At 52.1% G+C, this 27078-nt stretch overlaps 21 non-coding genes across 21 annotated transcripts; all 21 read right to left on the bottom strand.

Moving 5' to 3' along the window:
- Positions 1 to 55: 55 nt before the first annotated feature.
- On the bottom strand, positions 56 to 174 carry LOC126231611 (5S ribosomal RNA). The gene has a single exon (XR_007544393.1). It is a non-coding gene; the product is annotated as a 5S ribosomal RNA (ribosomal RNA).
- Positions 175 to 1383: 1209 nt separating this feature from the next.
- On the bottom strand, positions 1384 to 1502 carry LOC126231610 (5S ribosomal RNA). The gene has a single exon (XR_007544392.1). It is a non-coding gene; the product is annotated as a 5S ribosomal RNA (ribosomal RNA).
- Positions 1503 to 2712: 1210 nt separating this feature from the next.
- On the bottom strand, positions 2713 to 2831 carry LOC126231609 (5S ribosomal RNA). The gene has a single exon (XR_007544391.1). It is a non-coding gene; the product is annotated as a 5S ribosomal RNA (ribosomal RNA).
- A 1208-nt stretch (positions 2832 to 4039) lies between these two features.
- LOC126231608 (5S ribosomal RNA) lies at positions 4040 to 4158 on the bottom strand. The gene has a single exon (XR_007544390.1). It is a non-coding gene; the product is annotated as a 5S ribosomal RNA (ribosomal RNA).
- Positions 4159 to 5367: 1209 nt separating this feature from the next.
- Positions 5368 to 5486, bottom strand: LOC126231607 (5S ribosomal RNA). Its single transcript, XR_007544389.1, has one exon. It is a non-coding gene; the product is annotated as a 5S ribosomal RNA (ribosomal RNA).
- Positions 5487 to 6696: 1210 nt separating this feature from the next.
- On the bottom strand, positions 6697 to 6815 carry LOC126231606 (5S ribosomal RNA). Its single transcript, XR_007544388.1, has one exon. It is a non-coding gene; the product is annotated as a 5S ribosomal RNA (ribosomal RNA).
- Positions 6816 to 8023: 1208 nt separating this feature from the next.
- Positions 8024 to 8142, bottom strand: LOC126231604 (5S ribosomal RNA). Its single transcript, XR_007544387.1, has one exon. It is a non-coding gene; the product is annotated as a 5S ribosomal RNA (ribosomal RNA).
- A 1210-nt stretch (positions 8143 to 9352) lies between these two features.
- On the bottom strand, positions 9353 to 9471 carry LOC126231602 (5S ribosomal RNA). Its single transcript, XR_007544385.1, has one exon. It is a non-coding gene; the product is annotated as a 5S ribosomal RNA (ribosomal RNA).
- A 1208-nt stretch (positions 9472 to 10679) lies between these two features.
- LOC126231601 (5S ribosomal RNA) lies at positions 10680 to 10798 on the bottom strand. The gene has a single exon (XR_007544384.1). It is a non-coding gene; the product is annotated as a 5S ribosomal RNA (ribosomal RNA).
- Positions 10799 to 12008: 1210 nt separating this feature from the next.
- Positions 12009 to 12127, bottom strand: LOC126231600 (5S ribosomal RNA). Its single transcript, XR_007544383.1, has one exon. It is a non-coding gene; the product is annotated as a 5S ribosomal RNA (ribosomal RNA).
- A 1208-nt stretch (positions 12128 to 13335) lies between these two features.
- Positions 13336 to 13454, bottom strand: LOC126231599 (5S ribosomal RNA). The gene has a single exon (XR_007544382.1). It is a non-coding gene; the product is annotated as a 5S ribosomal RNA (ribosomal RNA).
- Positions 13455 to 14663: 1209 nt separating this feature from the next.
- Positions 14664 to 14782, bottom strand: LOC126231598 (5S ribosomal RNA). Its single transcript, XR_007544381.1, has one exon. It is a non-coding gene; the product is annotated as a 5S ribosomal RNA (ribosomal RNA).
- A 1210-nt stretch (positions 14783 to 15992) lies between these two features.
- On the bottom strand, positions 15993 to 16111 carry LOC126231597 (5S ribosomal RNA). The gene has a single exon (XR_007544380.1). It is a non-coding gene; the product is annotated as a 5S ribosomal RNA (ribosomal RNA).
- Positions 16112 to 17321: 1210 nt separating this feature from the next.
- Positions 17322 to 17440, bottom strand: LOC126231596 (5S ribosomal RNA). The gene has a single exon (XR_007544379.1). It is a non-coding gene; the product is annotated as a 5S ribosomal RNA (ribosomal RNA).
- A 1208-nt stretch (positions 17441 to 18648) lies between these two features.
- LOC126231595 (5S ribosomal RNA) lies at positions 18649 to 18767 on the bottom strand. The gene has a single exon (XR_007544378.1). It is a non-coding gene; the product is annotated as a 5S ribosomal RNA (ribosomal RNA).
- A 1210-nt stretch (positions 18768 to 19977) lies between these two features.
- On the bottom strand, positions 19978 to 20096 carry LOC126231592 (5S ribosomal RNA). Its single transcript, XR_007544377.1, has one exon. It is a non-coding gene; the product is annotated as a 5S ribosomal RNA (ribosomal RNA).
- A 1208-nt stretch (positions 20097 to 21304) lies between these two features.
- On the bottom strand, positions 21305 to 21423 carry LOC126231591 (5S ribosomal RNA). The gene has a single exon (XR_007544376.1). It is a non-coding gene; the product is annotated as a 5S ribosomal RNA (ribosomal RNA).
- Positions 21424 to 22631: 1208 nt separating this feature from the next.
- LOC126231589 (5S ribosomal RNA) lies at positions 22632 to 22750 on the bottom strand. Its single transcript, XR_007544374.1, has one exon. It is a non-coding gene; the product is annotated as a 5S ribosomal RNA (ribosomal RNA).
- Positions 22751 to 23959: 1209 nt separating this feature from the next.
- Positions 23960 to 24078, bottom strand: LOC126231588 (5S ribosomal RNA). The gene has a single exon (XR_007544373.1). It is a non-coding gene; the product is annotated as a 5S ribosomal RNA (ribosomal RNA).
- Positions 24079 to 25288: 1210 nt separating this feature from the next.
- LOC126231587 (5S ribosomal RNA) lies at positions 25289 to 25407 on the bottom strand. The gene has a single exon (XR_007544372.1). It is a non-coding gene; the product is annotated as a 5S ribosomal RNA (ribosomal RNA).
- A 1207-nt stretch (positions 25408 to 26614) lies between these two features.
- Positions 26615 to 26733, bottom strand: LOC126231586 (5S ribosomal RNA). Its single transcript, XR_007544371.1, has one exon. It is a non-coding gene; the product is annotated as a 5S ribosomal RNA (ribosomal RNA).
- Positions 26734 to 27078: the final 345 nt, after the last annotated feature.

The raw sequence follows: 27078 nt of genomic DNA, 5'->3' as shown, positions 1-27078 counted from the left end.
GTACGAAAAAGAGGCCTGGCAGGTGTAGCGACGTAAAAATTAAAAAATGAGATAGAGCCAACAGCACCCGGTGTTCCCAGGCGGTCACCCATCCAAGTACTAACCGGGCCCGATGTTGCTTAACTTCGGTGATCGGACGAGAACCGGTGTATTCAACATGGTATGGCCGTTGGCGTCCTTATACTGTAGCCGCACCACAGAAGAAGCATTCGCCTCTTCTCCCAACACATGCAATCGCCGCTTTCCGTGGCACATTTGACGCAAAGCACGTCTTTCCACCTCGAAGGTAGCGCGGAGTGCGCGCTCGCCTCGGCGTCTCATAGGCGACTGCCGAACGTAGGTGAGGCGAACAACACAGCTGCTCGATGCACCGCCTGTCATTCGTTTGGTGCGTGCGGCCTCCCTCCGACACTGGCTGGCGACGCACCTTGTTCCTGTTATCCGGCGCAGGGCTTGCGCGCGGCCGGGCGGCGGGGGGACTGCGCGGGGTGTGGCAGTGTCCTGCTGGACCGACGGAAGCTTTCTCACCTGGCTGACACACGCCGCGCTTCCAGATACTTGCGTAATTTGCGCGGTGCATTCGCGCCTGTCCCCCCTTCCGTCCCGACTTGTCCCGACTTTGCTCGAACTGCCGCTCGCTGCCGCTCGGGTCGCGGTCCATATGACAGCACAAGCGCGAGAAACGTCTGCGGGAGGAGGCGAGACGACGAGAGAATAAATCTATGATTACAAATCGAATTTGGAGCTGCACGCCGCTGCAGAACGATAGGCTGGCGCTAACGCATTTCGGAGCATACCGCCCGATTCGCACTGTTTTGTCGTTTTCAAAGACTTACGGGCAAACTTGGTTAGCACATTCTCCTTCAAACTGAGTTAATTACTGCCGTTTCGTACCTTACGGCCGTTTAAAATGCTTAAGGAAGTCTCTTTGTCACAACAGAAAGGTGGTATGGAAAGAGGGCTGGCAGGCAGGAGTAGTGACTAAAAAGCGAAAAATGAAGACAGCCAGAGTTCCCAGGCGCTCACCCATCTGAGTAGTAACGTTGTTGCTTGACTTCGGTGATCGGACGAGAACGGCAGATTTGTATATTTTTTTTTTTTTTTTTTTTTTACTTTGTGGAATTTTGCACGGCTACAAAACAGTAGGCCCTGACGTATTTCAAAACTCATATGTCGATTCGTAGTGTGTTGTTATTTCCGAGGCGTTCTAGCACTCTCCTTTCGCGCATTCTTGCTCAAACTGAGTTCATTACTGTAATTTTGTGTTTTACGTTTAGTACAGTACTTTAAAATGCTTGTGGAAGCATCTTTGTCGCACCTGAAAGTTTGTACGAAAAAGAGGCCTGGCAGGTGTAGCGACGTAAAAATTAAAAAATGAGATAGAGCCAACAGCACCCGGTGTTCCCAGGCGGTCACCCATCCAAGTACTAACCGGGCCCGATGTTGCTTAACTTCGGTGATCGGACGAGAACCGGTGTATTCAACATGGTATGGCCGTTGGCGTCCTTATACTGTAGCCGCACCACAGAAGAAGCATTCGCCTCTTCTCCCAACACATGCAATCGCCGCTTTCCGTGGCACATTTGACGCAAAGCACGTCTTTCCACCTCGAAGGTAGCGCGGAGTGCGCGCTCGCCTCGGCGTCTCATAGGCGACTGCCGAACGTAGGTGAGGCGAACAACACAGCTGCTCGATGCACCGCCTGTCATTCGTTTGGTGCGTGCGGCCTCCCTCCGACACTGGCTGGCGACGCACCTTGTTCCTGTTATCCGGCGCAGGGCTTGCGCGCGGCCGGGCGGCGGGGGGACTGCGCGGGGTGTGGCAGTGTCCTGCTGGACCGACGGAAGCTTTCTCACCTGGCTGACACACGCCGCGCTTCCAGATACTTGCGTAATTTGCGCGGTGCATTCGCGCCTGTCCCCCCTTCCGTCCCGACTTGTCCCGACTTTGCTCGAACTGCCGCTCGCTGCCGCTCGGGTCGCGGTCCATATGACAGCACAAGCGCGAGAAACGTCTGCGGGAGGAGGCGAGACGACGAGAGAATAAATCTATGATTACAAATCGAATTTGGAGCTGCACGCCGCTGCAGAACGATAGGCTGGCGCTAACGCATTTCGGAGCATACCGCCCGATTCGCACTGTTTTGTCGTTTTCAAAGACTTACGGGCAAACTTGGTTAGCACATTCTCCTTCAAACTGAGTTAATTACTGCCGTTTCGTACCTTACGGCCGTTTAAAATGCTTAAGGAAGTCTCTTTGTCACAACAGAAAGGTGGTATGGAAAGAGGGCTGGCAGGCAGGAGTAGTGACTAAAAAGCGAAAAATGAAGACAGCCAGAGTTCCCAGGCGCTCACCCATCTGAGTAGTAACGTTGTTGCTTGACTTCGGTGATCGGACGAGAACGGCAGATTTGTATATTTTTTTTTTTTTTTTTTTTTTTACTTTGTGGAATTTTGCACGGCTACAAAACAGTAGGCCCTGACGTATTTCAAAACTCATATGTCGATTCGTAGTGTGTTGTTATTTCCGAGGCGTTCTAGCACTCTCCTTTCGCGCATTCTTGCTCAAACTGAGTTCATTACTGTAATTTTGTGTTTTACGTTTAGTACAGTACTTTAAAATGCTTGTGGAAGCATCTTTGTCGCACCTGAAAGTTTGTACGAAAAAGAGGCCTGGCAGGTGTAGCGACGTAAAAATTAAAAAATGAGATAGAGCCAACAGCACCCGGTGTTCCCAGGCGGTCACCCATCCAAGTACTAACCGGGCCCGATGTTGCTTAACTTCGGTGATCGGACGAGAACCGGTGTATTCAACATGGTATGGCCGTTGGCGTCCTTATACTGTAGCCGCACCACAGAAGAAGCATTCGCCTCTTCTCCCAACACATGCAATCGCCGCTTTCCGTGGCACATTTGACGCAAAGCACGTCTTTCCACCTCGAAGGTAGCGCGGAGTGCGCGCTCGCCTCGGCGTCTCATAGGCGACTGCCGAACGTAGGTGAGGCGAACAACACAGCTGCTCGATGCACCGCCTGTCATTCGTTTGGTGCGTGCGGCCTCCCTCCGACACTGGCTGGCGACGCACCTTGTTCCTGTTATCCGGCGCAGGGCTTGCTCGCGGCCGGGCGGCGGGGGGACTGCGCGGGGTGTGGCAGTGTCCTGCTGGACCGACGGAAGCTTTCTCACCTGGCTGACACACGCCGCGCTTCCAGATACTTGCGTAATTTGCGCGGTGCATTCGCGCCTGTCCCCCCTTCCGTCCCGACTTGTCCCGACTTTGCTCGAACTGCCGCTCGCTGCCGCTCGGGTCGCGGTCCATATGACAGCACAAGCGCGAGAAACGTCTGCGGGAGGAGGCGAGACGACGAGAGAATAAATCTATGATTACAAATCGAATTTGGAGCTGCACGCCGCTGCAGAACGATAGGCTGGCGCTAACGCATTTCGGAGCATACCGCCCGATTCGCACTGTTTTGTCGTTTTCAAAGACTTACGGGCAAACTTGGTTAGCACATTCTCCTTCAAACTGAGTTAATTACTGCCGTTTCGTACCTTACGGCCGTTTAAAATGCTTAAGGAAGTCTCTTTGTCACAACAGAAAGGTGGTATGGAAAGAGGGCTGGCAGGCAGGAGTAGTGACTAAAAAGCGAAAAATGAAGACAGCCAGAGTTCCCAGGCGCTCACCCATCTGAGTAGTAACGTTGTTGCTTGACTTCGGTGATCGGACGAGAACGGCAGATTTGTATATTTTTTTTTTTTTTTTTTTTTACTTTGTGGAATTTTGCACGGCTACAAAACAGTAGGCCCTGACGTATTTCAAAACTCATATGTCGATTCGTAGTGTGTTGTTATTTCCGAGGCGTTCTAGCACTCTCCTTTCGCGCATTCTTGCTCAAACTGAGTTCATTACTGTAATTTTGTGTTTTACGTTTAGTACAGTACTTTAAAATGCTTGTGGAAGCATCTTTGTCGCACCTGAAAGTTTGTACGAAAAAGAGGCCTGGCAGGTGTAGCGACGTAAAAATTAAAAAATGAGATAGAGCCAACAGCACCCGGTGTTCCCAGGCGGTCACCCATCCAAGTACTAACCGGGCCCGATGTTGCTTAACTTCGGTGATCGGACGAGAACCGGTGTATTCAACATGGTATGGCCGTTGGCGTCCTTATACTGTAGCCGCACCACAGAAGAAGCATTCGCCTCTTCTCCCAACACATGCAATCGCCGCTTTCCGTGGCACATTTGACGCAAAGCACGTCTTTCCACCTCGAAGGTAGCGCGGAGTGCGCGCTCGCCTCGGCGTCTCATAGGCGACTGCCGAACGTAGGTGAGGCGAACAACACAGCTGCTCGATGCACCGCCTGTCATTCGTTTGGTGCGTGCGGCCTCCCTCCGACACTGGCTGGCGACGCACCTTGTTCCTGTTATCCGGCGCAGGGCTTGCGCGCGGCCGGGCGGCGGGGGGACTGCGCGGGGTGTGGCAGTGTCCTGCTGGACCGACGGAAGCTTTCTCACCTGGCTGACACACGCCGCGCTTCCAGATACTTGCGTAATTTGCGCGGTGCATTCGCGCCTGTCCCCCCTTCCGTCCCGACTTGTCCCGACTTTGCTCGAACTGCCGCTCGCTGCCGCTCGGGTCGCGGTCCATATGACAGCACAAGCGCGAGAAACGTCTGCGGGAGGAGGCGAGACGACGAGAGAATAAATCTATGATTACAAATCGAATTTGGAGCTGCACGCCGCTGCAGAACGATAGGCTGGCGCTAACGCATTTCGGAGCATACCGCCCGATTCGCACTGTTTTGTCGTTTTCAAAGACTTACGGGCAAACTTGGTTAGCACATTCTCCTTCAAACTGAGTTAATTACTGCCGTTTCGTACCTTACGGCCGTTTAAAATGCTTAAGGAAGTCTCTTTGTCACAACAGAAAGGTGGTATGGAAAGAGGGCTGGCAGGCAGGAGTAGTGACTAAAAAGCGAAAAATGAAGACAGCCAGAGTTCCCAGGCGCTCACCCATCTGAGTAGTAACGTTGTTGCTTGACTTCGGTGATCGGACGAGAACGGCAGATTTGTATATTTTTTTTTTTTTTTTTTTTTTACTTTGTGGAATTTTGCACGGCTACAAAACAGTAGGCCCTGACGTATTTCAAAACTCATATGTCGATTCGTAGTGTGTTGTTATTTCCGAGGCGTTCTAGCACTCTCCTTTCGCGCATTCTTGCTCAAACTGAGTTCATTACTGTAATTTTGTGTTTTACGTTTAGTACAGTACTTTAAAATGCTTGTGGAAGCATCTTTGTCGCACCTGAAAGTTTGTACGAAAAAGAGGCCTGGCAGGTGTAGCGACGTAAAAATTAAAAAATGAGATAGAGCCAACAGCACCCGGTGTTCCCAGGCGGTCACCCATCCAAGTACTAACCGGGCCCGATGTTGCTTAACTTCGGTGATCGGACGAGAACCGGTGTATTCAACATGGTATGGCCGTTGGCGTCCTTATACTGTAGCCGCACCACAGAAGAAGCATTCGCCTCTTCTCCCAACACATGCAATCGCCGCTTTCCGTGGCACATTTGACGCAAAGCACGTCTTTCCACCTCGAAGGTAGCGCGGAGTGCGCGCTCGCCTCGGCGTCTCATAGGCGACTGCCGAACGTAGGTGAGGCGAACAACACAGCTGCTCGATGCACCGCCTGTCATTCGTTTGGTGCGTGCGGCCTCCCTCCGACACTGGCTGGCGACGCACCTTGTTCCTGTTATCCGGCGCAGGGCTTGCGCGCGGCCGGGCGGCGGGGGGACTGCGCGGGGTGTGGCAGTGTCCTGCTGGACCGACGGAAGCTTTCTCACCTGGCTGACACACGCCGCGCTTCCAGATACTTGCGTAATTTGCGCGGTGCATTCGCGCCTGTCCCCCCTTCCGTCCCGACTTGTCCCGACTTTGCTCGAACTGCCGCTCGCTGCCGCTCGGGTCGCGGTCCATATGACAGCACAAGCGCGAGAAACGTCTGCGGGAGGAGGCGAGACGACGAGAGAATAAATCTATGATTACAAATCGAATTTGGAGCTGCACGCCGCTGCAGAACGATAGGCTGGCGCTAACGCATTTCGGAGCATACCGCCCGATTCGCACTGTTTTGTCGTTTTCAAAGACTTACGGGCAAACTTGGTTAGCACATTCTCCTTCAAACTGAGTTAATTACTGCCGTTTCGTACCTTACGGCCGTTTAAAATGCTTAAGGAAGTCTCTTTGTCACAACAGAAAGGTGGTATGGAAAGAGGGCTGGCAGGCAGGAGTAGTGACTAAAAAGCGAAAAATGAAGACAGCCAGAGTTCCCAGGCGCTCACCCATCTGAGTAGTAACGTTGTTGCTTGACTTCGGTGATCGGACGAGAACGGCAGATTTGTATATTTTTTTTTTTTTTTTTTTTTTTACTTTGTGGAATTTTGCACGGCTACAAAACAGTAGGCCCTGACGTATTTCAAAACTCATATGTCGATTCGTAGTGTGTTGTTATTTCCGAGGCGTTCTAGCACTCTCCTTTCGCGCATTCTTGCTCAAACTGAGTTCATTACTGTAATTTTGTGTTTTACGTTTAGTACAGTACTTTAAAATGCTTGTGGAAGCATCTTTGTCGCACCTGAAAGTTTGTACGAAAAAGAGGCCTGGCAGGTGTAGCGACGTAAAAATTAAAAAATGAGATAGAGCCAACAGCACCCGGTGTTCCCAGGCGGTCACCCATCCAAGTACTAACCGGGCCCGATGTTGCTTAACTTCGGTGATCGGACGAGAACCGGTGTATTCAACATGGTATGGCCGTTGGCGTCCTTATACTGTAGCCGCACCACAGAAGAAGCATTCGCCTCTTCTCCCAACACATGCAATCGCCGCTTTCCGTGGCACATTTGACGCAAAGCACGTCTTTCCACCTCGAAGGTAGCGCGGAGTGCGCGCTCGCCTCGGCGTCTCATAGGCGACTGCCGAACGTAGGTGAGGCGAACAACACAGCTGCTCGATGCACCGCCTGTCATTCGTTTGGTGCGTGCGGCCTCCCTCCGACACTGGCTGGCGACGCACCTTGTTCCTGTTATCCGGCGCAGGGCTTGCTCGCGGCCGGGCGGCGGGGGGACTGCGCGGGGTGTGGCAGTGTCCTGCTGGACCGACGGAAGCTTTCTCACCTGGCTGACACACGCCGCGCTTCCAGATACTTGCGTAATTTGCGCGGTGCATTCGCGCCTGTCCCCCCTTCCGTCCCGACTTGTCCCGACTTTGCTCGAACTGCCGCTCGCTGCCGCTCGGGTCGCGGTCCATATGACAGCACAAGCGCGAGAAACGTCTGCGGGAGGAGGCGAGACGACGAGAGAATAAATCTATGATTACAAATCGAATTTGGAGCTGCACGCCGCTGCAGAACGATAGGCTGGCGCTAACGCATTTCGGAGCATACCGCCCGATTCGCACTGTTTTGTCGTTTTCAAAGACTTACGGGCAAACTTGGTTAGCACATTCTCCTTCAAACTGAGTTAATTACTGCCGTTTCGTACCTTACGGCCGTTTAAAATGCTTAAGGAAGTCTCTTTGTCACAACAGAAAGGTGGTATGGAAAGAGGGCTGGCAGGCAGGAGTAGTGACTAAAAAGCGAAAAATGAAGACAGCCAGAGTTCCCAGGCGCTCACCCATCTGAGTAGTAACGTTGTTGCTTGACTTCGGTGATCGGACGAGAACGGCAGATTTGTATATTTTTTTTTTTTTTTTTTTTTACTTTGTGGAATTTTGCACGGCTACAAAACAGTAGGCCCTGACGTATTTCAAAACTCATATGTCGATTCGTAGTGTGTTGTTATTTCCGAGGCGTTCTAGCACTCTCCTTTCGCGCATTCTTGCTCAAACTGAGTTCATTACTGTAATTTTGTGTTTTACGTTTAGTACAGTACTTTAAAATGCTTGTGGAAGCATCTTTGTCGCACCTGAAAGTTTGTACGAAAAAGAGGCCTGGCAGGTGTAGCGACGTAAAAATTAAAAAATGAGATAGAGCCAACAGCACCCGGTGTTCCCAGGCGGTCACCCATCCAAGTACTAACCGGGCCCGATGTTGCTTAACTTCGGTGATCGGACGAGAACCGGTGTATTCAACATGGTATGGCCGTTGGCGTCCTTATACTGTAGCCGCACCACAGAAGAAGCATTCGCCTCTTCTCCCAACACATGCAATCGCCGCTTTCCGTGGCACATTTGACGCAAAGCACGTCTTTCCACCTCGAAGGTAGCGCGGAGTGCGCGCTCGCCTCGGCGTCTCATAGGCGACTGCCGAACGTAGGTGAGGCGAACAACACAGCTGCTCGATGCACCGCCTGTCATTCGTTTGGTGCGTGCGGCCTCCCTCCGACACTGGCTGGCGACGCACCTTGTTCCTGTTATCCGGCGCAGGGCTTGCGCGCGGCCGGGCGGCGGGGGGACTGCGCGGGGTGTGGCAGTGTCCTGCTGGACCGACGGAAGCTTTCTCACCTGGCTGACACACGCCGCGCTTCCAGATACTTGCGTAATTTGCGCGGTGCATTCGCGCCTGTCCCCCCTTCCGTCCCGACTTGTCCCGACTTTGCTCGAACTGCCGCTCGCTGCCGCTCGGGTCGCGGTCCATATGACAGCACAAGCGCGAGAAACGTCTGCGGGAGGAGGCGAGACGACGAGAGAATAAATCTATGATTACAAATCGAATTTGGAGCTGCACGCCGCTGCAGAACGATAGGCTGGCGCTAACGCATTTCGGAGCATACCGCCCGATTCGCACTGTTTTGTCGTTTTCAAAGACTTACGGGCAAACTTGGTTAGCACATTCTCCTTCAAACTGAGTTAATTACTGCCGTTTCGTACCTTACGGCCGTTTAAAATGCTTAAGGAAGTCTCTTTGTCACAACAGAAAGGTGGTATGGAAAGAGGGCTGGCAGGCAGGAGTAGTGACTAAAAAGCGAAAAATGAAGACAGCCAGAGTTCCCAGGCGCTCACCCATCTGAGTAGTAACGTTGTTGCTTGACTTCGGTGATCGGACGAGAACGGCAGATTTGTATATTTTTTTTTTTTTTTTTTTTTTTACTTTGTGGAATTTTGCACGGCTACAAAACAGTAGGCCCTGACGTATTTCAAAACTCATATGTCGATTCGTAGTGTGTTGTTATTTCCGAGGCGTTCTAGCACTCTCCTTTCGCGCATTCTTGCTCAAACTGAGTTCATTACTGTAATTTTGTGTTTTACGTTTAGTACAGTACTTTAAAATGCTTGTGGAAGCATCTTTGTCGCACCTGAAAGTTTGTACGAAAAAGAGGCCTGGCAGGTGTAGCGACGTAAAAATTAAAAAATGAGATAGAGCCAACAGCACCCGGTGTTCCCAGGCGGTCACCCATCCAAGTACTAACCGGGCCCGATGTTGCTTAACTTCGGTGATCGGACGAGAACCGGTGTATTCAACATGGTATGGCCGTTGGCGTCCTTATACTGTAGCCGCACCACAGAAGAAGCATTCGCCTCTTCTCCCAACACATGCAATCGCCGCTTTCCGTGGCACATTTGACGCAAAGCACGTCTTTCCACCTCGAAGGTAGCGCGGAGTGCGCGCTCGCCTCGGCGTCTCATAGGCGACTGCCGAACGTAGGTGAGGCGAACAACACAGCTGCTCGATGCACCGCCTGTCATTCGTTTGGTGCGTGCGGCCTCCCTCCGACACTGGCTGGCGACGCACCTTGTTCCTGTTATCCGGCGCAGGGCTTGCTCGCGGCCGGGCGGCGGGGGGACTGCGCGGGGTGTGGCAGTGTCCTGCTGGACCGACGGAAGCTTTCTCACCTGGCTGACACACGCCGCGCTTCCAGATACTTGCGTAATTTGCGCGGTGCATTCGCGCCTGTCCCCCCTTCCGTCCCGACTTGTCCCGACTTTGCTCGAACTGCCGCTCGCTGCCGCTCGGGTCGCGGTCCATATGACAGCACAAGCGCGAGAAACGTCTGCGGGAGGAGGCGAGACGACGAGAGAATAAATCTATGATTACAAATCGAATTTGGAGCTGCACGCCGCTGCAGAACGATAGGCTGGCGCTAACGCATTTCGGAGCATACCGCCCGATTCGCACTGTTTTGTCGTTTTCAAAGACTTACGGGCAAACTTGGTTAGCACATTCTCCTTCAAACTGAGTTAATTACTGCCGTTTCGTACCTTACGGCCGTTTAAAATGCTTAAGGAAGTCTCTTTGTCACAACAGAAAGGTGGTATGGAAAGAGGGCTGGCAGGCAGGAGTAGTGACTAAAAAGCGAAAAATGAAGACAGCCAGAGTTCCCAGGCGCTCACCCATCTGAGTAGTAACGTTGTTGCTTGACTTCGGTGATCGGACGAGAACGGCAGATTTGTATATTTTTTTTTTTTTTTTTTTTTACTTTGTGGAATTTTGCACGGCTACAAAACAGTAGGCCCTGACGTATTTCAAAACTCATATGTCGATTCGTAGTGTGTTGTTATTTCCGAGGCGTTCTAGCACTCTCCTTTCGCGCATTCTTGCTCAAACTGAGTTCATTACTGTAATTTTGTGTTTTACGTTTAGTACAGTACTTTAAAATGCTTGTGGAAGCATCTTTGTCGCACCTGAAAGTTTGTACGAAAAAGAGGCCTGGCAGGTGTAGCGACGTAAAAATTAAAAAATGAGATAGAGCCAACAGCACCCGGTGTTCCCAGGCGGTCACCCATCCAAGTACTAACCGGGCCCGATGTTGCTTAACTTCGGTGATCGGACGAGAACCGGTGTATTCAACATGGTATGGCCGTTGGCGTCCTTATACTGTAGCCGCACCACAGAAGAAGCATTCGCCTCTTCTCCCAACACATGCAATCGCCGCTTTCCGTGGCACATTTGACGCAAAGCACGTCTTTCCACCTCGAAGGTAGCGCGGAGTGCGCGCTCGCCTCGGCGTCTCATAGGCGACTGCCGAACGTAGGTGAGGCGAACAACACAGCTGCTCGATGCACCGCCTGTCATTCGTTTGGTGCGTGCGGCCTCCCTCCGACACTGGCTGGCGACGCACCTTGTTCCTGTTATCCGGCGCAGGGCTTGCGCGCGGCCGGGCGGCGGGGGGACTGCGCGGGGTGTGGCAGTGTCCTGCTGGACCGACGGAAGCTTTCTCACCTGGCTGACACACGCCGCGCTTCCAGATACTTGCGTAATTTGCGCGGTGCATTCGCGCCTGTCCCCCCTTCCGTCCCGACTTGTCCCGACTTTGCTCGAACTGCCGCTCGCTGCCGCTCGGGTCGCGGTCCATATGACAGCACAAGCGCGAGAAACGTCTGCGGGAGGAGGCGAGACGACGAGAGAATAAATCTATGATTACAAATCGAATTTGGAGCTGCACGCCGCTGCAGAACGATAGGCTGGCGCTAACGCATTTCGGAGCATACCGCCCGATTCGCACTGTTTTGTCGTTTTCAAAGACTTACGGGCAAACTTGGTTAGCACATTCTCCTTCAAACTGAGTTAATTACTGCCGTTTCGTACCTTACGGCCGTTTAAAATGCTTAAGGAAGTCTCTTTGTCACAACAGAAAGGTGGTATGGAAAGAGGGCTGGCAGGCAGGAGTAGTGACTAAAAAGCGAAAAATGAAGACAGCCAGAGTTCCCAGGCGCTCACCCATCTGAGTAGTAACGTTGTTGCTTGACTTCGGTGATCGGACGAGAACGGCAGATTTGTATATTTTTTTTTTTTTTTTTTTTTTTACTTTGTGGAATTTTGCACGGCTACAAAACAGTAGGCCCTGACGTATTTCAAAACTCATATGTCGATTCGTAGTGTGTTGTTATTTCCGAGGCGTTCTAGCACTCTCCTTTCGCGCATTCTTGCTCAAACTGAGTTCATTACTGTAATTTTGTGTTTTACGTTTAGTACAGTACTTTAAAATGCTTGTGGAAGCATCTTTGTCGCACCTGAAAGTTTGTACGAAAAAGAGGCCTGGCAGGTGTAGCGACGTAAAAATTAAAAAATGAGATAGAGCCAACAGCACCCGGTGTTCCCAGGCGGTCACCCATCCAAGTACTAACCGGGCCCGATGTTGCTTAACTTCGGTGATCGGACGAGAACCGGTGTATTCAACATGGTATGGCCGTTGGCGTCCTTATACTGTAGCCGCACCACAGAAGAAGCATTCGCCTCTTCTCCCAACACATGCAATCGCCGCTTTCCGTGGCACATTTGACGCAAAGCACGTCTTTCCACCTCGAAGGTAGCGCGGAGTGCGCGCTCGCCTCGGCGTCTCATAGGCGACTGCCGAACGTAGGTGAGGCGAACAACACAGCTGCTCGATGCACCGCCTGTCATTCGTTTGGTGCGTGCGGCCTCCCTCCGACACTGGCTGGCGACGCACCTTGTTCCTGTTATCCGGCGCAGGGCTTGCTCGCGGCCGGGCGGCGGGGGGACTGCGCGGGGTGTGGCAGTGTCCTGCTGGACCGACGGAAGCTTTCTCACCTGGCTGACACACGCCGCGCTTCCAGATACTTGCGTAATTTGCGCGGTGCATTCGCGCCTGTCCCCCCTTCCGTCCCGACTTGTCCCGACTTTGCTCGAACTGCCGCTCGCTGCCGCTCGGGTCGCGGTCCATATGACAGCACAAGCGCGAGAAACGTCTGCGGGAGGAGGCGAGACGACGAGAGAATAAATCTATGATTACAAATCGAATTTGGAGCTGCACGCCGCTGCAGAACGATAGGCTGGCGCTAACGCATTTCGGAGCATACCGCCCGATTCGCACTGTTTTGTCGTTTTCAAAGACTTACGGGCAAACTTGGTTAGCACATTCTCCTTCAAACTGAGTTAATTACTGCCGTTTCGTACCTTACGGCCGTTTAAAATGCTTAAGGAAGTCTCTTTGTCACAACAGAAAGGTGGTATGGAAAGAGGGCTGGCAGGCAGGAGTAGTGACTAAAAAGCGAAAAATGAAGACAGCCAGAGTTCCCAGGCGCTCACCCATCTGAGTAGTAACGTTGTTGCTTGACTTCGGTGATCGGACGAGAACGGCAGATTTGTATATTTTTTTTTTTTTTTTTTTTTACTTTGTGGAATTTTGCACGGCTACAAAACAGTAGGCCCTGACGTATTTCAAAACTCATATGTCGATTCGTAGTGTGTTGTTATTTCCGAGGCGTTCTAGCACTCTCCTTTCGCGCATTCTTGCTCAAACTGAGTTCATTACTGTAATTTTGTGTTTTACGTTTAGTACAGTACTTTAAAATGCTTGTGGAAGCATCTTTGTCGCACCTGAAAGTTTGTACGAAAAAGAGGCCTGGCAGGTGTAGCGACGTAAAAATTAAAAAATGAGATAGAGCCAACAGCACCCGGTGTTCCCAGGCGGTCACCCATCCAAGTACTAACCGGGCCCGATGTTGCTTAACTTCGGTGATCGGACGAGAACCGGTGTATTCAACATGGTATGGCCGTTGGCGTCCTTATACTGTAGCCGCACCACAGAAGAAGCATTCGCCTCTTCTCCCAACACATGCAATCGCCGCTTTCCGTGGCACATTTGACGCAAAGCACGTCTTTCCACCTCGAAGGTAGCGCGGAGTGCGCGCTCGCCTCGGCGTCTCATAGGCGACTGCCGAACGTAGGTGAGGCGAACAACACAGCTGCTCGATGCACCGCCTGTCATTCGTTTGGTGCGTGCGGCCTCCCTCCGACACTGGCTGGCGACGCACCTTGTTCCTGTTATCCGGCGCAGGGCTTGCGCGCGGCCGGGCGGCGGGGGGACTGCGCGGGGTGTGGCAGTGTCCTGCTGGACCGACGGAAGCTTTCTCACCTGGCTGACACACGCCGCGCTTCCAGATACTTGCGTAATTTGCGCGGTGCATTCGCGCCTGTCCCCCCTTCCGTCCCGACTTGTCCCGACTTTGCTCGAACTGCCGCTCGCTGCCGCTCGGGTCGCGGTCCATATGACAGCACAAGCGCGAGAAACGTCTGCGGGAGGAGGCGAGACGACGAGAGAATAAATCTATGATTACAAATCGAATTTGGAGCTGCACGCCGCTGCAGAACGATAGGCTGGCGCTAACGCATTTCGGAGCATACCGCCCGATTCGCACTGTTTTGTCGTTTTCAAAGACTTACGGGCAAACTTGGTTAGCACATTCTCCTTCAAACTGAGTTAATTACTGCCGTTTCGTACCTTACGGCCGTTTAAAATGCTTAAGGAAGTCTCTTTGTCACAACAGAAAGGTGGTATGGAAAGAGGGCTGGCAGGCAGGAGTAGTGACTAAAAAGCGAAAAATGAAGACAGCCAGAGTTCCCAGGCGCTCACCCATCTGAGTAGTAACGTTGTTGCTTGACTTCGGTGATCGGACGAGAACGGCAGATTTGTATATTTTTTTTTTTTTTTTTTTTTTACTTTGTGGAATTTTGCACGGCTACAAAACAGTAGGCCCTGACGTATTTCAAAACTCATATGTCGATTCGTAGTGTGTTGTTATTTCCGAGGCGTTCTAGCACTCTCCTTTCGCGCATTCTTGCTCAAACTGAGTTCATTACTGTAATTTTGTGTTTTACGTTTAGTACAGTACTTTAAAATGCTTGTGGAAGCATCTTTGTCGCACCTGAAAGTTTGTACGAAAAAGAGGCCTGGCAGGTGTAGCGACGTAAAAATTAAAAAATGAGATAGAGCCAACAGCACCCGGTGTTCCCAGGCGGTCACCCATCCAAGTACTAACCGGGCCCGATGTTGCTTAACTTCGGTGATCGGACGAGAACCGGTGTATTCAACATGGTATGGCCGTTGGCGTCCTTATACTGTAGCCGCACCACAGAAGAAGCATTCGCCTCTTCTCCCAACACATGCAATCGCCGCTTTCCGTGGCACATTTGACGCAAAGCACGTCTTTCCACCTCGAAGGTAGCGCGGAGTGCGCGCTCGCCTCGGCGTCTCATAGGCGACTGCCGAACGTAGGTGAGGCGAACAACACAGCTGCTCGATGCACCGCCTGTCATTCGTTTGGTGCGTGCGGCCTCCCTCCGACACTGGCTGGCGACGCACCTTGTTCCTGTTATCCGGCGCAGGGCTTGCGCGCGGCCGGGCGGCGGGGGGACTGCGCGGGGTGTGGCAGTGTCCTGCTGGACCGACGGAAGCTTTCTCACCTGGCTGACACACGCCGCGCTTCCAGATACTTGCGTAATTTGCGCGGTGCATTCGCGCCTGTCCCCCCTTCCGTCCCGACTTGTCCCGACTTTGCTCGAACTGCCGCTCGCTGCCGCTCGGGTCGCGGTCCATATGACAGCACAAGCGCGAGAAACGTCTGCGGGAGGAGGCGAGACGACGAGAGAATAAATCTATGATTACAAATCGAATTTGGAGCTGCACGCCGCTGCAGAACGATAGGCTGGCGCTAACGCATTTCGGAGCATACCGCCCGATTCGCACTGTTTTGTCGTTTTCAAAGACTTACGGGCAAACTTGGTTAGCACATTCTCCTTCAAACTGAGTTAATTACTGCCGTTTCGTACCTTACGGCCGTTTAAAATGCTTAAGGAAGTCTCTTTGTCACAACAGAAAGGTGGTATGGAAAGAGGGCTGGCAGGCAGGAGTAGTGACTAAAAAGCGAAAAATGAAGACAGCCAGAGTTCCCAGGCGCTCACCCATCTGAGTAGTAACGTTGTTGCTTGACTTCGGTGATCGGACGAGAACGGCAGATTTGTATATTTTTTTTTTTTTTTTTTTTTTTACTTTGTGGAATTTTGCACGGCTACAAAACAGTAGGCCCTGACGTATTTCAAAACTCATATGTCGATTCGTAGTGTGTTGTTATTTCCGAGGCGTTCTAGCACTCTCCTTTCGCGCATTCTTGCTCAAACTGAGTTCATTACTGTAATTTTGTGTTTTACGTTTAGTACAGTACTTTAAAATGCTTGTGGAAGCATCTTTGTCGCACCTGAAAGTTTGTACGAAAAAGAGGCCTGGCAGGTGTAGCGACGTAAAAATTAAAAAATGAGATAGAGCCAACAGCACCCGGTGTTCCCAGGCGGTCACCCATCCAAGTACTAACCGGGCCCGATGTTGCTTAACTTCGGTGATCGGACGAGAACCGGTGTATTCAACATGGTATGGCCGTTGGCGTCCTTATACTGTAGCCGCACCACAGAAGAAGCATTCGCCTCTTCTCCCAACACATGCAATCGCCGCTTTCCGTGGCACATTTGACGCAAAGCACGTCTTTCCACCTCGAAGGTAGCGCGGAGTGCGCGCTCGCCTCGGCGTCTCATAGGCGACTGCCGAACGTAGGTGAGGCGAACAACACAGCTGCTCGATGCACCGCCTGTCATTCGTTTGGTGCGTGCGGCCTCCCTCCGACACTGGCTGGCGACGCACCTTGTTCCTGTTATCCGGCGCAGGGCTTGCTCGCGGCCGGGCGGCGGGGGGACTGCGCGGGGTGTGGCAGTGTCCTGCTGGACCGACGGAAGCTTTCTCACCTGGCTGACACACGCCGCGCTTCCAGATACTTGCGTAATTTGCGCGGTGCATTCGCGCCTGTCCCCCCTTCCGTCCCGACTTGTCCCGACTTTGCTCGAACTGCCGCTCGCTGCCGCTCGGGTCGCGGTCCATATGACAGCACAAGCGCGAGAAACGTCTGCGGGAGGAGGCGAGACGACGAGAGAATAAATCTATGATTACAAATCGAATTTGGAGCTGCACGCCGCTGCAGAACGATAGGCTGGCGCTAACGCATTTCGGAGCATACCGCCCGATTCGCACTGTTTTGTCGTTTTCAAAGACTTACGGGCAAACTTGGTTAGCACATTCTCCTTCAAACTGAGTTAATTACTGCCGTTTCGTACCTTACGGCCGTTTAAAATGCTTAAGGAAGTCTCTTTGTCACAACAGAAAGGTGGTATGGAAAGAGGGCTGGCAGGCAGGAGTAGTGACTAAAAAGCGAAAAATGAAGACAGCCAGAGTTCCCAGGCGCTCACCCATCTGAGTAGTAACGTTGTTGCTTGACTTCGGTGATCGGACGAGAACGGCAGATTTGTATATTTTTTTTTTTTTTTTTTTTTTTACTTTGTGGAATTTTGCACGGCTACAAAACAGTAGGCCCTGACGTATTTCAAAACTCATATGTCGATTCGTAGTGTGTTGTTATTTCCGAGGCGTTCTAGCACTCTCCTTTCGCGCATTCTTGCTCAAACTGAGTTCATTACTGTAATTTTGTGTTTTACGTTTAGTACAGTACTTTAAAATGCTTGTGGAAGCATCTTTGTCGCACCTGAAAGTTTGTACGAAAAAGAGGCCTGGCAGGTGTAGCGACGTAAAAATTAAAAAATGAGATAGAGCCAACAGCACCCGGTGTTCCCAGGCGGTCACCCATCCAAGTACTAACCGGGCCCGATGTTGCTTAACTTCGGTGATCGGACGAGAACCGGTGTATTCAACATGGTATGGCCGTTGGCGTCCTTATACTGTAGCCGCACCACAGAAGAAGCATTCGCCTCTTCTCCCAACACATGCAATCGCCGCTTTCCGTGGCACATTTGACGCAAAGCACGTCTTTCCACCTCGAAGGTAGCGCGGAGTGCGCGCTCGCCTCGGCGTCTCATAGGCGACTGCCGAACGTAGGTGAGGCGAACAACACAGCTGCTCGATGCACCGCCTGTCATTCGTTTGGTGCGTGCGGCCTCCCTCCGACACTGGCTGGCGACGCACCTTGTTCCTGTTATCCGGCGCAGGGCTTGCTCGCGGCCGGGCGGCGGGGGGACTGCGCGGGGTGTGGCAGTGTCCTGCTGGACCGACGGAAGCTTTCTCACCTGGCTGACACACGCCGCGCTTCCAGATACTTGCGTAATTTGCGCGGTGCATTCGCGCCTGTCCCCCCTTCCGTCCCGACTTGTCCCGACTTTGCTCGAACTGCCGCTCGCTGCCGCTCGGGTCGCGGTCCATATGACAGCACAAGCGCGAGAAACGTCTGCGGGAGGAGGCGAGACGACGAGAGAATAAATCTATGATTACAAATCGAATTTGGAGCTGCACGCCGCTGCAGAACGATAGGCTGGCGCTAACGCATTTCGGAGCATACCGCCCGATTCGCACTGTTTTGTCGTTTTCAAAGACTTACGGGCAAACTTGGTTAGCACATTCTCCTTCAAACTGAGTTAATTACTGCCGTTTCGTACCTTACGGCCGTTTAAAATGCTTAAGGAAGTCTCTTTGTCACAACAGAAAGGTGGTATGGAAAGAGGGCTGGCAGGCAGGAGTAGTGACTAAAAAGCGAAAAATGAAGACAGCCAGAGTTCCCAGGCGCTCACCCATCTGAGTAGTAACGTTGTTGCTTGACTTCGGTGATCGGACGAGAACGGCAGATTTGTATATTTTTTTTTTTTTTTTTTTTTACTTTGTGGAATTTTGCACGGCTACAAAACAGTAGGCCCTGACGTATTTCAAAACTCATATGTCGATTCGTAGTGTGTTGTTATTTCCGAGGCGTTCTAGCACTCTCCTTTCGCGCATTCTTGCTCAAACTGAGTTCATTACTGTAATTTTGTGTTTTACGTTTAGTACAGTACTTTAAAATGCTTGTGGAAGCATCTTTGTCGCACCTGAAAGTTTGTACGAAAAAGAGGCCTGGCAGGTGTAGCGACGTAAAAATTAAAAAATGAGATAGAGCCAACAGCACCCGGTGTTCCCAGGCGGTCACCCATCCAAGTACTAACCGGGCCCGATGTTGCTTAACTTCGGTGATCGGACGAGAACCGGTGTATTCAACATGGTATGGCCGTTGGCGTCCTTATACTGTAGCCGCACCACAGAAGAAGCATTCGCCTCTTCTCCCAACACATGCAATCGCCGCTTTCCGTGGCACATTTGACGCAAAGCACGTCTTTCCACCTCGAAGGTAGCGCGGAGTGCGCGCTCGCCTCGGCGTCTCATAGGCGACTGCCGAACGTAGGTGAGGCGAACAACACAGCTGCTCGATGCACCGCCTGTCATTCGTTTGGTGCGTGCGGCCTCCCTCCGACACTGGCTGGCGACGCACCTTGTTCCTGTTATCCGGCGCAGGGCTTGCGCGCGGCCGGGCGGCGGGGGGACTGCGCGGGGTGTGGCAGTGTCCTGCTGGACCGACGGAAGCTTTCTCACCTGGCTGACACACGCCGCGCTTCCAGATACTTGCGTAATTTGCGCGGTGCATTCGCGCCTGTCCCCCCTTCCGTCCCGACTTGTCCCGACTTTGCTCGAACTGCCGCTCGCTGCCGCTCGGGTCGCGGTCCATATGACAGCACAAGCGCGAGAAACGTCTGCGGGAGGAGGCGAGACGACGAGAGAATAAATCTATGATTACAAATCGAATTTGGAGCTGCACGCCGCTGCAGAACGATAGGCTGGCGCTAACGCATTTCGGAGCATACCGCCCGATTCGCACTGTTTTGTCGTTTTCAAAGACTTACGGGCAAACTTGGTTAGCACATTCTCCTTCAAACTGAGTTAATTACTGCCGTTTCGTACCTTACGGCCGTTTAAAATGCTTAAGGAAGTCTCTTTGTCACAACAGAAAGGTGGTATGGAAAGAGGGCTGGCAGGCAGGAGTAGTGACTAAAAAGCGAAAAATGAAGACAGCCAGAGTTCCCAGGCGCTCACCCATCTGAGTAGTAACGTTGTTGCTTGACTTCGGTGATCGGACGAGAACGGCAGATTTGTATATTTTTTTTTTTTTTTTTTTTTTTACTTTGTGGAATTTTGCACGGCTACAAAACAGTAGGCCCTGACGTATTTCAAAACTCATATGTCGATTCGTAGTGTGTTGTTATTTCCGAGGCGTTCTAGCACTCTCCTTTCGCGCATTCTTGCTCAAACTGAGTTCATTACTGTAATTTTGTGTTTTACGTTTAGTACAGTACTTTAAAATGCTTGTGGAAGCATCTTTGTCGCACCTGAAAGTTTGTACGAAAAAGAGGCCTGGCAGGTGTAGCGACGTAAAAATTAAAAAATGAGATAGAGCCAACAGCACCCGGTGTTCCCAGGCGGTCACCCATCCAAGTACTAACCGGGCCCGATGTTGCTTAACTTCGGTGATCGGACGAGAACCGGTGTATTCAACATGGTATGGCCGTTGGCGTCCTTATACTGTAGCCGCACCACAGAAGAAGCATTCGCCTCTTCTCCCAACACATGCAATCGCCGCTTTCCGTGGCACATTTGACGCAAAGCACGTCTTTCCACCTCGAAGGTAGCGCGGAGTGCGCGCTCGCCTCGGCGTCTCATAGGCGACTGCCGAACGTAGGTGAGGCGAACAACACAGCTGCTCGATGCACCGCCTGTCATTCGTTTGGTGCGTGCGGCCTCCCTCCGACACTGGCTGGCGACGCACCTTGTTCCTGTTATCCGGCGCAGGGCTTGCTCGCGGCCGGGCGGCGGGGGGACTGCGCGGGGTGTGGCAGTGTCCTGCTGGACCGACGGAAGCTTTCTCACCTGGCTGACACACGCCGCGCTTCCAGATACTTGCGTAATTTGCGCGGTGCATTCGCGCCTGTCCCCCCTTCCGTCCCGACTTGTCCCGACTTTGCTCGAACTGCCGCTCGCTGCCGCTCGGGTCGCGGTCCATATGACAGCACAAGCGCGAGAAACGTCTGCGGGAGGAGGCGAGACGACGAGAGAATAAATCTATGATTACAAATCGAATTTGGAGCTGCACGCCGCTGCAGAACGATAGGCTGGCGCTAACGCATTTCGGAGCATACCGCCCGATTCGCACTGTTTTGTCGTTTTCAAAGACTTACGGGCAAACTTGGTTAGCACATTCTCCTTCAAACTGAGTTAATTACTGCCGTTTCGTACCTTACGGCCGTTTAAAATGCTTAAGGAAGTCTCTTTGTCACAACAGAAAGGTGGTATGGAAAGAGGGCTGGCAGGCAGGAGTAGTGACTAAAAAGCGAAAAATGAAGACAGCCAGAGTTCCCAGGCGCTCACCCATCTGAGTAGTAACGTTGTTGCTTGACTTCGGTGATCGGACGAGAACGGCAGATTTGTATATTTTTTTTTTTTTTTTTTTTTACTTTGTGGAATTTTGCACGGCTACAAAACAGTAGGCCCTGACGTATTTCAAAACTCATATGTCGATTCGTAGTGTGTTGTTATTTCCGAGGCGTTCTAGCACTCTCCTTTCGCGCATTCTTGCTCAAACTGAGTTCATTACTGTAATTTTGTGTTTTACGTTTAGTACAGTACTTTAAAATGCTTGTGGAAGCATCTTTGTCGCACCTGAAAGTTTGTACGAAAAAGAGGCCTGGCAGGTGTAGCGACGTAAAAATTAAAAAATGAGATAGAGCCAACAGCACCCGGTGTTCCCAGGCGGTCACCCATCCAAGTACTAACCGGGCCCGATGTTGCTTAACTTCGGTGATCGGACGAGAACCGGTGTATTCAACATGGTATGGCCGTTGGCGTCCTTATACTGTAGCCGCACCACAGAAGAAGCATTCGCCTCTTCTCCCAACACATGCAATCGCCGCTTTCCGTGGCACATTTGACGCAAAGCACGTCTTTCCACCTCGAAGGTAGCGCGGAGTGCGCGCTCGCCTCGGCGTCTCATAGGCGACTGCCGAACGTAGGTGAGGCGAACAACACAGCTGCTCGATGCACCGCCTGTCATTCGTTTGGTGCGTGCGGCCTCCCTCCGACACTGGCTGGCGACGCACCTTGTTCCTGTTATCCGGCGCAGGGCTTGCTCGCGGCCGGGCGGCGGGGGGACTGCGCGGGGTGTGGCAGTGTCCTGCTGGACCGACGGAAGCTTTCTCACCTGGCTGACACACGCCGCGCTTCCAGATACTTGCGTAATTTGCGCGGTGCATTCGCGCCTGTCCCCCCTTCCGTCCCGACTTGTCCCGACTTTGCTCGAACTGCCGCTCGCTGCCGCTCGGGTCGCGGTCCATATGACAGCACAAGCGCGAGAAACGTCTGCGGGAGGAGGCGAGACGACGAGAGAATAAATCTATGATTACAAATCGAATTTGGAGCTGCACGCCGCTGCAGAACGATAGGCTGGCGCTAACGCATTTCGGAGCATACCGCCCGATTCGCACTGTTTTGTCGTTTTCAAAGACTTACGGGCAAACTTGGTTAGCACATTCTCCTTCAAACTGAGTTAATTACTGCCGTTTCGTACCTTACGGCCGTTTAAAATGCTTAAGGAAGTCTCTTTGTCACAACAGAAAGGTGGTATGGAAAGAGGGCTGGCAGGCAGGAGTAGTGACTAAAAAGCGAAAAATGAAGACAGCCAGAGTTCCCAGGCGCTCACCCATCTGAGTAGTAACGTTGTTGCTTGACTTCGGTGATCGGACGAGAACGGCAGATTTGTATATTTTTTTTTTTTTTTTTTTTTACTTTGTGGAATTTTGCACGGCTACAAAACAGTAGGCCCTGACGTATTTCAAAACTCATATGTCGATTCGTAGTGTGTTGTTATTTCCGAGGCGTTCTAGCACTCTCCTTTCGCGCATTCTTGCTCAAACTGAGTTCATTACTGTAATTTTGTGTTTTACGTTTAGTACAGTACTTTAAAATGCTTGTGGAAGCATCTTTGTCGCACCTGAAAGTTTGTACGAAAAAGAGGCCTGGCAGGTGTAGCGACGTAAAAATTAAAAAATGAGATAGAGCCAACAGCACCCGGTGTTCCCAGGCGGTCACCCATCCAAGTACTAACCGGGCCCGATGTTGCTTAACTTCGGTGATCGGACGAGAACCGGTGTATTCAACATGGTATGGCCGTTGGCGTCCTTATACTGTAGCCGCACCACAGAAGAAGCATTCGCCTCTTCTCCCAACACATGCAATCGCCGCTTTCCGTGGCACATTTGACGCAAAGCACGTCTTTCCACCTCGAAGGTAGCGCGGAGTGCGCGCTCGCCTCGGCGTCTCATAGGCGACTGCCGAACGTAGGTGAGGCGAACAACACAGCTGCTCGATGCACCGCCTGTCATTCGTTTGGTGCGTGCGGCCTCCCTCCGACACTGGCTGGCGACGCACCTTGTTCCTGTTATCCGGCGCAGGGCTTGCGCGCGGCCGGGCGGCGGGGGGACTGCGCGGGGTGTGGCAGTGTCCTGCTGGACCGACGGAAGCTTTCTCACCTGGCTGACACACGCCGCGCTTCCAGATACTTGCGTAATTTGCGCGGTGCATTCGCGCCTGTCCCCCCTTCCGTCCCGACTTGTCCCGACTTTGCTCGAACTGCCGCTCGCTGCCGCTCGGGTCGCGGTCCATATGACAGCACAAGCGCGAGAAACGTCTGCGGGAGGAGGCGAGACGACGAGAGAATAAATCTATGATTACAAATCGAATTTGGAGCTGCACGCCGCTGCAGAACGATAGGCTGGCGCTAACGCATTTCGGAGCATACCGCCCGATTCGCACTGTTTTGTCGTTTTCAAAGACTTACGGGCAAACTTGGTTAGCACATTCTCCTTCAAACTGAGTTAATTACTGCCGTTTCGTACCTTACGGCCGTTTAAAATGCTTAAGGAAGTCTCTTTGTCACAACAGAAAGGTGGTATGGAAAGAGGGCTGGCAGGCAGGAGTAGTGACTAAAAAGCGAAAAATGAAGACAGCCAGAGTTCCCAGGCGCTCACCCATCTGAGTAGTAACGTTGTTGCTTGACTTCGGTGATCGGACGAGAACGGCAGATTTGTATATTTTTTTTTTTTTTTTTTTTTTACTTTGTGGAATTTTGCACGGCTACAAAACAGTAGGCCCTGACGTATTTCAAAACTCATATGTCGATTCGTAGTGTGTTGTTATTTCCGAGGCGTTCTAGCACTCTCCTTTCGCGCATTCTTGCTCAAACTGAGTTCATTACTGTAATTTTGTGTTTTACGTTTAGTACAGTACTTTAAAATGCTTGTGGAAGCATCTTTGTCGCACCTGAAAGTTTGTACGAAAAAGAGGCCTGGCAGGTGTAGCGACGTAAAAATTAAAAAATGAGATAGAGCCAACAGCACCCGGTGTTCCCAGGCGGTCACCCATCCAAGTACTAACCGGGCCCGATGTTGCTTAACTTCGGTGATCGGACGAGAACCGGTGTATTCAACATGGTATGGCCGTTGGCGTCCTTATACTGTAGCCGCACCACAGAAGAAGCATTCGCCTCTTCTCCCAACACATGCAATCGCCGCTTTCCGTGGCACATTTGACGCAAAGCACGTCTTTCCACCTCGAAGGTAGCGCGGAGTGCGCGCTCGCCTCGGCGTCTCATAGGCGACTGCCGAACGTAGGTGAGGCGAACAACACAGCTGCTCGATGCACCGCCTGTCATTCGTTTGGTGCGTGCGGCCTCCCTCCGACACTGGCTGGCGACGCACCTTGTTCCTGTTATCCGGCGCAGGGCTTGCGCGCGGCCGGGCGGCGGGGGGACTGCGCGGGGTGTGGCAGTGTCCTGCTGGACCGACGGAAGCTTTCTCACCTGGCTGACACACGCCGCGCTTCCAGATACTTGCGTAATTTGCGCGGTGCATTCGCGCCTGTCCCCCCTTCCGTCCCGACTTGTCCCGACTTTGCTCGAACTGCCGCTCGCTGCCGCTCGGGTCGCGGTCCATATGACAGCACAAGCGCGAGAAACGTCTGCGGGAGGAGGCGAGACGACGAGAGAATAAATCTATGATTACAAATCGAATTTGGAGCTGCACGCCGCTGCAGAACGATAGGCTGGCGCTAACGCATTTCGGAGCATACCGCCCGATTCGCACTGTTTTGTCGTTTTCAAAGACTTACGGGCAAACTTGGTTAGCACATTCTCCTTCAAACTGAGTTAATTACTGCCGTTTCGTACCTTACGGCCGTTTAAAATGCTTAAGGAAGTCTCTTTGTCACAACAGAAAGGTGGTATGGAAAGAGGGCTGGCAGGCAGGAGTAGTGACTAAAAAGCGAAAAATGAAGACAGCCAGAGTTCCCAGGCGCTCACCCATCTGAGTAGTAACGTTGTTGCTTGACTTCGGTGATCGGACGAGAACGGCAGATTTGTATATTTTTTTTTTTTTTTTTTTTTTTACTTTGTGGAATTTTGCACGGCTACAAAACAGTAGGCCCTGACGTATTTCAAAACTCATATGTCGATTCGTAGTGTGTTGTTATTTCCGAGGCGTTCTAGCACTCTCCTTTCGCGCATTCTTGCTCAAACTGAGTTCATTACTGTAATTTTGTGTTTTACGTTTAGTACAGTACTTTAAAATGCTTGTGGAAGCATCTTTGTCGCACCTGAAAGTTTGTACGAAAAAGAGGCCTGGCAGGTGTAGCGACGTAAAAATTAAAAAATGAGATAGAGCCAACAGCACCCGGTGTTCCCAGGCGGTCACCCATCCAAGTACTAACCGGGCCCGATGTTGCTTAACTTCGGTGATCGGACGAGAACCGGTGTATTCAACATGGTATGGCCGTTGGCGTCCTTATACTGTAGCCGCACCACAGAAGAAGCATTCGCCTCTTCTCCCAACACATGCAATCGCCGCTTTCCGTGGCACATTTGACGCAAAGCACGTCTTTCCACCTCGAAGGTAGCGCGGAGTGCGCGCTCGCCTCGGCGTCTCATAGGCGACTGCCGAACGTAGGTGAGGCGAACAACACAGCTGCTCGATGCACCGCCTGTCATTCGTTTGGTGCGTGCGGCCTCCCTCCGACACTGGCTGGCGACGCACCTTGTTCCTGTTATCCGGCGCAGGGCTTGCTCGCGGCCGGGCGGCGGGGGGACTGCGCGGGGTGTGGCAGTGTCCTGCTGGACCGACGGAAGCTTTCTCACCTGGCTGACACACGCCGCGCTTCCAGATACTTGCGTAATTTGCGCGGTGCATTCGCGCCTGTCCCCCCTTCCGTCCCGACTTGTCCCGACTTTGCTCGAACTGCCGCTCGCTGCCGCTCGGGTCGCGGTCCATATGACAGCACAAGCGCGAGAAACGTCTGCGGGAGGAGGCGAGACGACGAGAGAATAAATCTATGATTACAAATCGAATTTGGAGCTGCACGCCGCTGCAGAACGATAGGCTGGCGCTAACGCATTTCGGAGCATACCGCCCGATTCGCACTGTTTTGTCGTTTTCAAAGACTTACGGGCAAACTTGGTTAGCACATTCTCCTTCAAACTGAGTTAATTACTGCCGTTTCGTACCTTACGGCCGTTTAAAATGCTTAAGGAAGTCTCTTTGTCACAACAGAAAGGTGGTATGGAAAGAGGGCTGGCAGGCAGGAGTAGTGACTAAAAAGCGAAAAATGAAGACAGCCAGAGTTCCCAGGCGCTCACCCATCTGAGTAGTAACGTTGTTGCTTGACTTCGGTGATCGGACGAGAACGGCAGATTTGTATATTTTTTTTTTTTTTTTTTTTACTTTGTGGAATTTTGCACGGCTACAAAACAGTAGGCCCTGACGTATTTCAAAACTCATATGTCGATTCGTAGTGTGTTGTTATTTCCGAGGCGTTCTAGCACTCTCCTTTCGCGCATTCTTGCTCAAACTGAGTTCATTACTGTAATTTTGTGTTTTACGTTTAGTACAGTACTTTAAAATGCTTGTGGAAGCATCTTTGTCGCACCTGAAAGTTTGTACGAAAAAGAGGCCTGGCAGGTGTAGCGACGTAAAAATTAAAAAATGAGATAGAGCCAACAGCACCCGGTGTTCCCAGGCGGTCACCCATCCAAGTACTAACCGGGCCCGATGTTGCTTAACTTCGGTGATCGGACGAGAACCGGTGTATTCAACATGGTATGGCCGTTGGCGTCCTTATACTGTAGCCGCACCACAGAAGAAGCATTCGCCTCTTCTCCCAACACATGCAATCGCCGCTTTCCGTGGCACATTTGACGCAAAGCACGTCTTTCCACCTCGAAGGTAGCGCGGAGTGCGCGCTCGCCTCGGCGTCTCATAGGCGACTGCCGAACGTAGGTGAGGCGAACAACACAGCTGCTCGATGCACCGCCTGTCATTCGTTTGGTGCGTGCGGCCTCCCTCCGACACTGGCTGGCGACGCACCTTGTTCCTGTTATCCGGCGCAGGGCTTGCGCGCGGCCGGGCGGTGGGGGGACTGCGCGGGGTGTGGCAGTGTCCTGCTGGACCGACGGAAG

Source organism: Schistocerca nitens, unplaced genomic scaffold (assembly GCF_023898315.1).
Source record: "Schistocerca nitens isolate TAMUIC-IGC-003100 unplaced genomic scaffold, iqSchNite1.1 HiC_scaffold_399, whole genome shotgun sequence".
Taxonomy (NCBI): Eukaryota; Metazoa; Arthropoda; class Insecta; order Orthoptera; family Acrididae; genus Schistocerca; species Schistocerca nitens.
Note: the sequence above shows the minus strand (reverse complement) of the source record. Positions and strands in the feature narration are given on the sequence as shown.